A 14,257-nucleotide genomic window follows, 5' to 3' on the forward strand; every position below is an offset into this window, starting at 1 on the left:
GTGGTCCATGTGGGAACCAATGGCATAGGAAGGAAAGGGGTCAAGGTCCTGCAGTCAGAGTTCCAGGTGCTAGGGTGGAAGTTAAAAAGCAGGACCTCAATGGTAGTAATCTCTGGATTACTCTCAGTGCCACGCGCTAGTGAGGATAGGAATTGTAGGATACGACAGGTGGCTGGAGCAATGGAGGGAAGGCGTCAGATTCCTGGGGCATTGGGACCAGTTCTGGGGCAGGAGAAATCTCTTCAATAAGGACAGGTTGCACCTCAACAGAGCTGGGACCAATGCCTTCGCAGGGAAGTTAACTAGTTCTGTTGGGGAGTGTTTAAACTAATTTGACAAGGGGATGGGCACCAGGATGAAACATTAGAGAGGAGAAACAAGGGGTACAGAGGACTGGGAGGGACAAATAGAACTAGAGTAAAGAATAGTTCAGAAATAGGAGAGATCAGACTATTTCGAGGCAGACTAAGATGAGTTTAGAGTGCATGTGCATAAATGCATGTAGTGTGGTAAATAAGGTGGTGAGCTTCAGGCTCAAGTCGTCACATGGGACTATGATATAGAGGCAATAACATAGACCTGGCTCAAAGAAGGGGAGGATTGTGGACTTAATATTCCTGGTTACAAGGTATTCAGGAAAGATAGGAAAAGAAAGTAAGGAGAGGGTTGGCAGTATTGATCAAAGTAACTATTATAGAACTGGAAAGGGATGATATAGTTGAGGGGTCAAAGACAGAATCTATTTGGTTAGAATTAAGGAACAATAGAGGAGCTAATACGCTGCAGGCGGTGTATAATATAGGCCACCAAATAATGGGAAGGAGATAGAGGAGCAAATTTGCAGGCAAATTACAGAAAGACGCAAGAATTATAGAGTAGTGATAATGAGGGGCTTCAATTATCCCAATATAGGCTGGGACAGTAACAGTGTAAAGGGCAAAGAGGCGGAGGAATTCCTGAAATGTGTTCAAGAGAACTTTCATGAACAGTGTGTTTCCAGCCCAAAAAGGAAGGAAACAGTGCTGGATCTAGTTCTGGGGAATGAAGTGGGGCAGGTGGAGCATGTTTCGGTGGGGAAGCATTTGGTGAACAGTGATCATGATATCATTAGGCTTAGAATGGTTATGGAAAAGAACAAGGAACAATCAAATGTGAAAATACTTAACTGGAGGAGGGCTAATTTCAGTGAGTTAAAAAGGGATCTTGCCCAGGTGGATTGGAATCAAAAATTGGAGGCAAAACAGTAATTGGATAATGGGAGGCCTTCAAGGAGGAATTGGATCGGTTGCAGAGTAGGTGCATTCCTACGCGGGGGGGGAGGAAGGGCATTCAAAGCTAGAGATCTGACGAAAAGTCTTCGACCTGAAAAGTTAACTCAGTTTCTTTCCCCACAGATGCTGCCTGACTTGCTGAGCTTCTCCAGTATTTTCTGTTTTTATTTCAGATTTCCAGCATCCGCAGTATTTTGTTTTTGATAAAGCTAGAGCTCCCTGGATGACTAAAGATATAGAGATTAAAATGAAACAGAAAAAGGAGGCTTATGACAAATGTAAGGTTCATTATACAGTAAAGAACCAGGCTGAATACAGAAAGCACAGAGGAGATTTACAAAAGGGAGTAAGAGGGGCAAAGAGAGAGAGTATGAGAATAGATAAGCGGCTAACATAAAAGGGAACCCAAAAGTCTTTTATAAACATATAAATAGTAAAAGGGTAGTCAGAGGAAAGATGGGACCGATTAGGGACAAAAAAGGAGATCTTCTTGTGGAGACAGAGGGCATGGCTGAGGTTCTAAATGAATACTTTAAATCTGTCTTCACTAGAGAAGATAGAGTAGATAGAGAGAAGCTGTTCCCATTGGCGGAAGGGTCAAGAACCAGAGGACACAGATTTAAGGTAATTGGCAAAAGAAACAAAGGCGACATGAGGAAAAACTTTTTATGCAGTGAGTGGTATGATCTGGAATGCACTGCCTGAGGAGGTGGTGGAGGCAGATTCAATCATGGCTTTCAAAAGGGAATTGGATAAGTACTTGAAGGAAAAAAATATTGCAGGGCTATGGGGAAAGGGCGGGGGAGTGGGACTAGCTGGATTGCTCTTGCAGAGAGCTGGCATGGGGTCGATGGGCCGAATGGCCTCCTTCTATGCTGTAACCATTCTATGATTCTATGATTCTAAGAGGATGCTGTCATTGTAAGGAGAGAAAGAAAGAAAGACTTGCATTTATATTGCGTCTTTCATGACCTCAGGATGTCCCAAAGCTCTTTACAGCCAATGAAGTACTTTCAAAATGTAGTCACTGTTGTAATGTAGGAAACGCGGCAGCCAATTTGCGCATAGCAAGCTCCCACAAACAGCAGTGTGACAACGACCAGAAGATCTGTTTTTGGCGGTGTTGATTGATGGACAAATATTAGCCAGGGCACCGGGGAGTACGCCCCTGCTCTTCTTCAAAATAGTGCCATGGGAGCTTTTACATCCACCTGAGAGGGCAGACAGGGTCTTGGTTTAATGTCTCATCCAAAGGACGGCACCTCCGACAGTGCAACACTCCCTCAGTACTGCACTGGAGTGTCAGCCTTGATTATGTGCTCAATTCTTTGGAGTGGGACTTGAACCCACAACCTTCTAACTCAGAGGTAAGAGTGCTACCAACTGAGTCACGGTTGTAGCAATAAAGGAGGAGGAAGTAGCGATATTGGATAGGATAAAAATAGGTAAAGAGGAGGTAGTTAAAAGGTTGGCAGTACTCAAAGTAGAAAAATCACCCAGTCCAGATGGGATGCATCCTAGGTCACTGAGGTAAGTAAGGGTGGAAATTGCAGAGGCTCTGGCCACAATCTTCCAATCCTCCTTAGATATGGGGATGGTGCCGGAGGACTGGAGGTTTGCATATGTTACACCCCTGTTCAATAAAGGGGAGAAGGATAAACCCAGTAATTACAGGCCAGTTAGTCTAATGTCGGTTTTTGGTGGGGAAACTTTTAGAGACAATAATCCAGGACAAAATTAATTGGTATTTGGAAAAGTATGGGCTAATAAATGAAAGTCAGCACAGATTTGTTAAAGGAAAATCGTGTTTGACTAAGTTGATTGAGTTCTTTGAAGTTAAGGAGAGGGTTGATGAGGGCAGTGCAGTTGATGTTGTTGGACTTTCAAAGGCATTTGATAAAGTACCACTGTTGACCGGAAGTCACCGGTTAACGGTTTTGGCTTAGTACACAGAGGAAGAGTCAATTCTCTCTTAATTCTCAATTCGCTTTATTAACGTTATTAGATCATGTACATACCGCTTATACGTCTAGTTAGATATAGGCATGTAGTTTACAGCAGGTTATACAGGTTTATACTCAAACTAGGATTTAAACGCACACCCACTAAGTTTCTCTATTAATACTCCCCGAGTATCAGGCTTTAAACGCACACCCACTAGGTTTCTCTATTAATACTCCCCGAGTATTAGGCTTTAAACGCACACCCACTAGGTTTCTCTATTAATACTCCCCGAGTATTAGGCTTTAAACGCACACCCACTAGGTTTTCCTGACAACACTCCCAGAGTGGTCACAGAATAGAAAGGATATTATATTACCCGGAAAGGAGAGACACTGCTGGCCAGGCAATTCTCCCTCTTACTCCCGACGTCGTCTCCACGTCCCTGACGCAGTCTTTACATCCCTGACGTAAGGTTCTCACTTCCACGAGGGTTAGTCTCCAGAGTCTTCCTCACAGACAAAGACACAAACACACGCCAACAAAAACACACACTGACTCTCTCTCTTGCTCACAAACAAACAAAGACACACACACTCTGGGACCAAACCAGCAACTCTTCAGTTTTTATTCCCCAAGTCTGTCTTTTCGAATGATGCTGTCTTCTCCGGTTGGCTCAAAGTTGCTGGAGTGACCGATGTCATCCCCTGATTGGCTCTGTTCCAAGGGCTCAGGTAGCATCACCGTTTCTTTGTCTCTCTAAGAAGCGGAACGAATTCAAACCGGTTCTGGCCAGTTCAGACCAGTGACTGAACTCCAGGTCACCTCAGTTCAAAAGGTCAGTGTCTTTGTTAGCACTTCGAATTCAGCTCAGCAGTCTTCTGCAGCCTCTGGCCAACACCACATAATAGACTTGTTAGCAAAATTAAAGCCCATGGATTAAAGTGACAGTGGCAGCATGAATACAAAATTGGCTAAGGGACAGAAAGCAGACAGTAATGGTGAACAGTTGCTTTTCAGACTGGAGGGAAGTATACAGTGGTGTTCCCTAAGGGTCAGTATTAGGACCACTGCTCTTTTTGATCTATATTAGTAACCTGGACTTGATTATAGAGCGTATAATTTCAAAGTCTGCAGATGACACGAAATTTGGAAATGTAGTAAACAATGTGGAGGATAGTAATAGACTTCAGGAGGACAAAGACAGACTGGCGAAATGGGCAGACACAAGGCAGATGAAATTTAACGCAGAGATGTGTGATGTGATACATTTTGGTAGGAGAGGCAATGTAAACTAAATGGTACAATGTTAAAGGGGGTGCAGGAAAGGAGGTACCTGGAGGTGCACATACACAAATCTTTGAAGGTGGCAGGACATGTTGAGAAGGCTGTTAAAGCATATGTGATCCTAGGCTTTATTAATAGAGGCATAGAGTACAAAAGCAAGGAAGTTATGCTAAACTGTTATAAAACACTGGTTAGGCCTCAGCTGGAGTATTGTGTTCAATTCTGGGCACCACACTTTAGGAATGATGTCAAGGCCTTAGAGAGGGTGCAGAAGAGATTTAATAGAATGGTAGGGACTTCAGTTATGTAGAGAGATTGGAGAAGCTGGGATTGTTCTCCTTAGAACAGAGAAGGTTAAGGAAAGATTTGATAGAGGTGTTCAAAATCATGAACGGTTTCGATAGAGTAAATAAGAAGAGATTGTTTCCAGTGGCAGAAGGGTCGGTCAGCAGAGGACACAGATTTAAGGTGATCAGCAAAAGAACCAGAGGTGACACGAGGAAACATTTTTTTACGCAGCGAATTGTAATGATCTGGAATGCACTGCCTGAAAGGTGGTGGAAGCAGATTCAGTAATAACTTTCAAAAGAGAATTGGATAAATACTTGAAGGGAAAAAAATACAGGACTATGGGAAAAGAGCAGGGGAATGGGACTAATTGGATAGCTCTTTCAAAGAGCTGGCATAGGTACAATGGTCGAATCGCCTCCTTCTGTGCTGTACCTACTATGAAAAAGCTGGTATCGTTAAAAGTGACTATGAAGCTGTCGGATTATCGTTAAAAACTCAACTGGTTCACTAATATCCTTTGGGGAAGGAAACCTGCCCAGTCTGGCCTATATGTCACTCCAGTCCTCCACCAATGTGGATAACTCTTAACTACCGTTTGAAGTGGCCTAGAAAGTCACTCAATTGTGTCCAACCGCTCACACAGACTGCAGCCGTTCAAGAAGCAGGCACGCCACCATCTTTTCAGGGCAACTAGGGATGGGCAATAAATGCCAGCCTTTAGAACTTTAAGTGACATCCCTGAACAACTGCCTTCACCAAAAAAAGCTTTGGCAAATCTGACTTCTGGGGAGTTATAATGATCCTTGAGTCATTTTTATTACAGTGATATTGCACATATGTCACCTATGTTATCATATTTTGTGTTGGGTAAACATTTTCTTGTTCCTCTTTTTCATGAAGACAGTGCCACTTTAAGAAACATCCCACAAATGTTTGGTGGTGGAGGTTGTCTCAGAATTTCTGTTTCAGCTACCACAACCTTTGAATTTTTTATATGCAAGGTTAATACGTGCAAGTGTGCTACTGAAACACACTCTATTATGAGTGATACAAAGGATAGGAATTGCTTGTTGCATAATCTCTTCTAGAGAAATCACAAAAGTACATGATATATTTGTACAACAATTTGTACTTGAATGGAACTTACACAACCTGTGTGATGTTTGTGAATGTGCTATGCACAATTTGGTCTACCAATTGCATAATGACATCGCATTGACATGAGGTGGTCTAAGTTTAAATGCTTGTAGTTAGGGCAAAATTTTTAAACATTTCTTTTTAGATAAAGAATTTTATCTAAAATTTATCTGCATCGTGGCTGCAGTGTGTACTATCTACAAAATGCACTGCAGCAACGCGCAAACCCGCAACCTCCACCACCTAGAAAGACAAGGGCAACAGATGCATGGGAACACCAACACCTTCAAGTTTCCCTCCAAGTCACACATTATCCTGACTTGGACGTATATTGCCATTCCTTCATTGTCAGTCACTCGGTCAAAATCCTGGAACTCCCTACCTAACAGCACTGGGGGAGTACCTTCACCACATGGACTGCAGCAGTTCAAGAAGACCCGCCAGCACTTTCTCAAAGTTGACTAGAGATGGGCAATAAATGCCAGCCTTGCCAGCGATGCCCATATCCCAAGAATGAATTTAAAAAATAATTGTGCTGATCTCGTTCAAAGATTAGTGGAAGAAAGACTTAAGGTAGAAAACATTTCTTATTAAAGTAAAGGGAAACTTTTAGTTATTTGAAGATAGCTATCTGCATTTCCAAGTATGGTCAAAGACTACAAGCTCTTGGAATTAGCATTCTTATCAGGGCATCTTATTGAGGTTTGAGCTCGAATGTTGACAATTGGAGCCTACCCAAGGAGTTGGGGGTGTGAGAAAGAGAGAGATTAAATGTAGGAAATGTAATAAACAATGTGGAGGATAGTAACAGACTTCAGGAGGACATAGGCAGATTGGTGAAATGGCAGATGAAATTTAACACGGAGAAGTGTGAAGCGATGCATTTAGGTAGGAAGAATGAGGAGAGACAATATAAACTAAATGGTACAATTTTAAAGGGGGTGCAGAAACAGAGAGACCTAGGGATGTATGTACACAAATCTTTACAGGTGGCAGGACAAGTTGAGAAGGCTGTTAAAAAAGCATATGGGATCCTGGGCTTTATTAATCGAGGCATAGCAAGGAAGTTATGCTAAACCTTTATAAAACACTGGTTAGGCCTCAGCTGGAGTATTGTGTTCAATTCTGAGCACCACACTTTAGGAAGAATGTCAAGGCCTTAGAGAGGGTGCAGAAGATATTTACTAGAATGGTGCCAGGGACGAGGGACTTCAGTTATGTGGAGAGAATGGAGAAGCTGGGGTTGTTCTCCTTAGAACAGAGAAGGTTAAGGGGAGATTTGTTAGAGGTGTTCAAAATCATGAACGGTTTTGACAGAGTAAATAAGGAAAAACTGTTTCCAGTGGCAGAAGGGTCGGTGACCAGGGGACATAGATTTAAGGTGATTGGCAAAAGAACCAGAGGCGACACGAGGAAATGTTTTTTTACACAGCGAGTTGTAATGATCTGGTATGCACGGCCTGAAAGAGTGATGGAAGAAGATTCAATTATAGCTTTCAAAAGGGAATAGGATAAATACTTGAAGGGAAAAGATTTACAGGGCTATGGGAAAAGAGCAGGGGTATGGGTCGAATTGGATAGCTCTTTCAAAGAGCCAGCACAGGCACGATGCGCCAAATGGCCTCCTTCTGTGTTGTACCTAGTATGATACTATGATTAGAAATGGTGGAATGAGATAGGAGGAGGAAAAGAAAGTCTTCTTAATTCTGTAATAGTGAGGGTCCAAGGTATTAGTGCTGTTAAACCCAAACAAGTGATACGTCCTTGATAAGATGTTCTAATTTGTAATTTCATAAGGTCTTGATGCATAGAAACAGAACCAAAACAAATTTTGTGATAAGGTCTCTTGCCACAAACTGGAGTTTCCTGCATAACTGTTGATCTGAGGAAGTGGCTGCAACGCAACAGGAAGGAAACCTAAAAGGGTGTCTGAGAGGGAAGAAGCCTTGGCACTTTGTTCTTCCAATATTACATTAATTCCAATCGTATATGTAACATCACTTTGGCCTGGCCTCGGTAAACAACAGATGGTTGGTGACGATCGATTGTACATCTGTGACTGTAAGTAACAGTAAGTATTGAAGTGGTAGAAGATTTCTAACTTTTTTCTTTACATGATTGACATTTGCAGATAATAATTGATAAAACACATTATGTGTTGTCTCAGGTCAAACAGTTCTGCAAGTGTTTTTCAGCTGCATACAATTGTAAAACTCTTAATCGATGAAGTAATGTAGTTTTGTTTTGAGTTTCAGTCTCTTCCAATCAAATTCCATGCAAATTTTCAGAACAACAACAACAACATCCTATATTTATATAGTGCCTTTAACGGAGTAAACGTCCCAAAGCACTTCACAGGACCATTATCAAACAAAATTCGACACCGAGCCAAGACATTTCAACGTCGTTCGTATTTTTGCTGTTTTGATATGTGCAGCACAAATGCTTGTACTTTTGCAGAGTAACACCAAGGTTAGACTAACTTTTAAACTTAAATTGTGATCACAGAAGTTGAAACAGATACAAAATCAAAGGCCTAGGAATTCAGCCACGCAGCGCCCGTTTTTCAGGCACTAAACGGCCTCCTAGCCTTCCAAAATGGCAAACAGGAAGCACGCGCTCATTACCAGCTGGCGCCACCCGCCATATTGGTATAAGTAGATGCATTGGTGTCAGGAGTGTGCATCCGGATTACGCTTCTTGCAGGACCTGTTTTCGATATTGGTATGCCCCAGCATATCGATATTGGTATGCCCCAGCACATTACTCGCCGCATAATCAGTGTTGCTGATTCTCTCGAAATCTCCTTTTCTCCCCTGTTGTTTCTGTCTCCTTAAATCTTCTATTTGCTTCTCTCCCTATCTTTTTCTTTCCTCCTTCACTTTCAGGTGGGAGGATGTGGGTGATACATTGTGGTGTGGCAGGGAAAGGAGACACCAATGGCTGCAGGCTGCATGAAGGGTGGGGGTCCGGGGAAAATATGATGCTCAGCGGCTCGTTTTCCTCTCCCTCCCCAACGACTAGTGTTTCCCCACCCTTGTTCACATCGCATCCTCAAATGCTTCAGCTTCCCACCACCCCTTCTCCTTCCTCCCCTCTTACTCCCATCATTACTCCGAACTCTTTGAATGAGCAGTTCAGCCCCTTAATTCTCCTGCCTCCCTTGCTTTGGTATTACTCACCACACTTAGCCCTCGATCCACTTCCTCCCACTCACAGTCACTCCCTCACAAGTGCAGGCTCTAGGAGATTAGAAGGAGATTAGAAGCCTTTCCCTCCCACTCCGACTCCTACAACCACTCCCCTCCTACCTTCGCTACCTGTTTCCCTCAAAGAAGCTTTATTTGCTTTCAAAATTAATTTTTTAAGGAAGAAATCAAGTTAGAATGAGAAAAAAACCCTGCTAATCTGCCTTTCACTATATTTGAGTCTTTCTCAGTCTCATAAGTGATTCTGCCATAGGTGTGTGCAATTAGTACTGACCTTTTCTGTCCGATGGAAATGATTAACTGGCTTAAAAATACAACAAGTGTTTTTTTAGAAATTGAATCAACGCTAAATTAAGAAAGCGCACTCCCTCTTTTTTTTATTCGTTCATGGGATGTGGGCGTTGCTGATAAGGCCAGCATTTATTGCCCATCCATAATTCCCTTGAGAAGATGGTGGTGAGCCGCCTTCTTGAACCACTGCAGTCCATGTGGTGAAGGTTCTCCCACAGTGCTGTTAGGAAGGGAGTTCCAGGATTTTGACCCAGCAATGATGAAGGAATGGCGATATATTTCCAAGTCGGGATGGTGTGTGACTTGGAGGGGAACGTGCAGGTGGTGTTGTTCCCTTGTCCCTGCTGCCCTTGTCCTTCTAGGTGGTAGAGGTCGCGGGTTTGGGAGATGCTGTCGAAGAAGCCTTGGCGAGTTGCTGCAGTGCATCCTGTGGATGGTACACACTGTAGCCACTGAGCGCCGGTGGTGAAGGGAGTGAATGTTTAGGGTGGTTGATGGGGTGCCAATCAAGCGGGCTGCTTTGTCCTGCATGGTGTTGAGCTTCTTGAGTGTTGTTGCAGCTGCACTCACTCAGGGAAGTGGAAAGTATTCCATCACATTCCTGACTTGTGCCTTGTAGATGGTGGAAAGGCTTTGGGGAGTCAGGAGGTGAGTCACTCGCCGCAGAATACACAGCCTCTGACCTGCTTTTGTAGCCACAGTATTTATGTGGCTGGTCCAGTTAAGATTCTGGTCTAGTGACCCCCAGCATGTTGATGATGGGGGATTCGGCGATGGTAATGCCGTTGAATGTCACGGGGAGGTGGTTAGACTCTCTCTTGTTGGAGATGGTCATTGCCTCATGGATGCCCAGTTTTGTGCTGCTAGATCTGTTCTGAATCTATCCCATTTAGCACGGTGGTAGTGCCACACAACATGTTGGATGGTGTCCTCAGTGTGAAGACAGGACTTCGTCTCCACAAGGTCTGTGTGGTGGTCACTCCTATCAATATTGTCATGGACAGATGCATCTGCGACAGGTAGACTGGTGACGACGAGGTCAAGTAGGTTTTTCCCTGGTGTTGGTTCGCTCACCACCTGCTGCAGGCCCAGTCTGGCAGCTATGTCCTTCAGGACTCGACCAACTCGGTCAGTGGTGGTGCTACGGAGCCACTCTTGGTGATGGTCATTGAGGTCCCCCAGCCAGAGTACATTCTGTGCCCTTGCTACCCTCAGTGCTTCCTCCAAGTGGTGCTCAACATGGAGAAGGACTGATTCATCAGCTGAGGGAGAACGGTAGGTGGTAATCAACAGGAGGTTTCCTTGCCCATGTTTGACGTGATGCCATGAGATTTCATGGGGTCCGGAGTCAATGTTGAGGACTCCCAGGGCCACTCCCTCCTGACTGTATATCACTGTACCGCCACCTCTGGTGGGTCTGTCCTGCCGGTGGGACAGGACATACCCAGGGATGGTGATGGAACAGTCTGGGACGTTGGATGAAAGGTATGATTTTGTGAGAATGGCTATGTCAGGCTGTTGCTTGACTAGTCTGTGGGACAGCTCTCCCAATTTTGGCACAAGTCCCGAGATGTTAGTGAGGAGGATTTTGCAGGGTTGACTGGGCTTGTTTTGCCTTTGTCGTGTCCGGTGTCTAGTGGTCTGATGCCGGGTGGTCTCTCTGTTTTTATTCTTGTTATGACTTTTTGTAGCAAGATTTTACAACTGAGTGTCTTGCTGGGCCATTTCAGAGGGCGATTAAGAATCACCCACATTGCTGTGGGTCTGGAGTCACATATAGGCCAGACCGGGTAAGGACGGCAGGTTTCCTTCCCTAAAGGACATTAGTGAACCAGATGGGTTTTTATGACAATCCGGTAGTTTTATGGCCACCATTACTGATACAATTTTTTTAAATTCCAGTTTTTATTTAATTCATTGAATTTAAATTCCCCAGCTGCCGTGGCGGGATTTGAACTCATGACTCCGGATTATTACTTCCACCCTTCCCTTTAACTCGTCTTTCTCTCATCCTCCCTAAGTTTAATACACTTTTCAAAGTTAATAAAACACAAAACAAAAGCTACATCATCTGTGTATTTAGAACACTGTCACTTATTTTACTCATTCACACACACACGTACACACACTGATTTCCAAAAGAAAAACACTGAACATAAACATACCTCATTAAAGCTTTTGAAATTTGTCCTCTTGTAATTCAAAATTATTTGAGAAAAAATTTCAGGACAGAAAGTGCTAGGAGGTAAAGGAAAATATCCCATCAGTACAGCTAACTGGATAGTAAGGGCAAATTAGGTACACTGCACATGCTCAGACTGTACAATCCAAATTCAGCTCACTGTAATGGCTCTGGGCAAAAATATCAAGTCCAACCCAATTTTTTTGGGAGAGGCTGAGGCCTTCAAGCATTAAAAGACACAAAAGACAATTCAATAGATAAATTTAAGCAATGTTATTGTGAAATATATATTTTTTTGATTTTTTTTAAAGTTTTGTTTATAACTTTATTTTGAGTGTTAGAAAGTTGCTGAAAAAAAATTGGTGGCTGACAACTTCGGAAAGCATTTGAGCAAAGTACTTTTCAACAGTGCCACCTACAGGAGTAGCATGTACTGCAGATACTGATACTGAGTGTTAAATAAAATTTACACCTCATCTACCAAACTTAGTATATAATAGATACCTTCTATGTGGCCTTAAATTTCTTACACTTAAAATAGTTGCACTCCTGGTCTTAGTTTTTACACATAAAGTCACTGATCTTCAAACTCTTGCAGTAAATCTGCCATGTTTGCTGGATCAGGCTATTTTCTTAGTTCTTGAATATTTTGAGGTCTAAGCTTTTTCAAGAGGTTGCAGGGCTCTATTTATTTCATAATGGTTTTGGCCGCTACTAAGATTTTTCTGCATAGATTTTCTTCACAATTTCAACATGCAGCATGAATAAAACTCGAGACTTCTGTAAGCCTAGATTGTTGCTAATTTCATTTGGCAATAAATTTTTGGGTAACGCAGTCATTAAACAATGTGTTAAGGATTTACATCCACAATCCATCTTATGTTACCAGCTGCTAAATTAACAACACAAATGAACTGAAGGATCATTCTACTCACTAGCCACCAAATGACTCCATGGGCTCGATTTTAAAAGGGCAGCAGGATGGCAGCGGGGTGGTACAGTGGGCACGCGGCAAACCCGAATAATTAAGCTTACCGTTCCCCACGCAATTGCAACTTAATTGGTGCCCCTTAACCTTGTTTCCGGGATTGCCGTCCGAAAGCTGCGCAGTGGGCGGACTGCGCATTCGCGTGACCTGCTGTCAGCTGGAGCATCTAGATTTAAAGTGCCATTGCTCCAATGGCTTTTGCTGGAGTAAGGAGCAAGGAGACACAATGGAGCAGCAGAGGGGCAAGGCAGCTCCAAGATTCAGCGATGCCTCACTTCAGCTGCTACTGGCCGGGGTGAGGAGGAGGAGGGAACTATTTTACCCAGCCGACAAGAGGATGTGCCCTGCCTCTGCCACCAAGAAGGCCTCACTCGAGGTGGCAGAGGAGGTCACCAGCAGGAGCAACATCTCCCACACCTGGATCCAGTGCAAGAAGCATTTCAGTGACCTAACTAGTGAGTACACTTACTGATTCTCCTACATTCCGTGTTCCACATCACCCCACCCCACCCCCACACTCATTCTGCACTGCCAAGACTACTCCATCACATCACTCCTCACACCCACTTAAGGCTCATCCTCAACTTACCTTCACTCCCAGAGCATTTCCTCACCTCCCCATATGTGACCCCACCACTACCACTTACCCCATCCTCATACAATGTGATGTCTCTGTCTCATACTCACCCTCTGATGCATCTCTTTCACGGTCAGCCTCACCCAAAGCAAAGCATTCATTGGCTGGTCACTTCACCCTCACTCACTCACACGACTGTACTTTCTCCCCTTCTAGGAGAAGAGAGCGCAAAATACACGGGAAAGGGCGAGGACTAGAGGGGGGCCACAACAAATAGTGGTCCTCACAGACGTGGAGGAGGAGGCCCTGCAGATCAGCCGCAACCGCGAGTGCCTCAGAGGAGCTCCCGGCCTCTGAGGGTGCACCGTCACATCTTAGTGAGCCATTCAACAGCGCAGATACTCACACCTCAGTGGGTCCTAGTAGTCAGTTAGTTGGGTTGTCACCTGGTGAGTCACTACACACAAGTGAGCACGAGCAGACACTGGTGGCAGGGGCAGCTGTGGCAAATCCGCATTGGTGGGCACACTCCTCTCCAGGCTCTGCTCAGCCGCACACAGATGCTGAACCCTGGGGGCCATCCTTTAAAAGGAGAATGATCGAGGGGCAGCAGCACATTTGCGAGGTACTGGAACAGGTGCCACGCACACTCTCCACAATAGCGCAGAGGATGGAGGAGTCCATCTCCTGCATTAGTGGAATGGTGGCACAGGTATGGGAGAGAATCTCTGAGATAGTGTCACAGGGACGTGAACAACTGTCTGAGCTAGTGTTGCACGTAACTGCTGAAATGTCTGAGATACCATCGTAGGTAAGTGGGGGAATGTCTGTGATGGAGAGAAGGTTAGCCTCCATTAAACTTCAAGCACGGCTCACAACTGAGTCCATTCAGGCCCTGACAACGGCCGTTCGGACTCACGGTGAACAACATTCTGCCGCCTTAAACAGGCAGACCGAAACTTTACAACTGGGCTTACAAGGCATCATACGTGTTCTCCAAACTGTTCTCCAGCAGGGTGGTAGGAGTGATGTGGGCCTGGTCCAGGAGAGGGATGATGGCGAATGGGGACATGGAAGTGGGAT

The 14,257-nt window shown here is 44.3% G+C and overlaps 1 protein-coding gene across 4 annotated transcripts in view; it reads left to right on the forward strand.

Annotated features, from left to right (window-relative positions):
* The window catches only part of rab27b (RAB27B, member RAS oncogene family), a 178,570-nt gene that overhangs the window by 56,162 nt on the left and 108,151 nt on the right, over positions 1-14,257 (forward strand). The window contains exon 1 of one of the 4 annotated variants that reach the window (XM_067983677.1): positions 7,913-7,988. The exons of 2 other annotated variants lie outside the window; for them this stretch is intronic. The gene's annotated coding sequence lies outside the window, so the exon portion shown is untranslated. Of the gene's footprint in view, positions 1-7,912; positions 7,999-14,257 lie in introns of those variants that run through there. One more of the 4 variants, XM_067983687.1, reaches the window with a different exon arrangement.

The sequence above is a fragment of the Heptranchias perlo genome, chromosome 1 (genome assembly GCF_035084215.1).
Source record: "Heptranchias perlo isolate sHepPer1 chromosome 1, sHepPer1.hap1, whole genome shotgun sequence".
In the NCBI taxonomy this organism is placed as follows: domain Eukaryota; kingdom Metazoa; phylum Chordata; class Chondrichthyes; order Hexanchiformes; family Hexanchidae; genus Heptranchias; species Heptranchias perlo.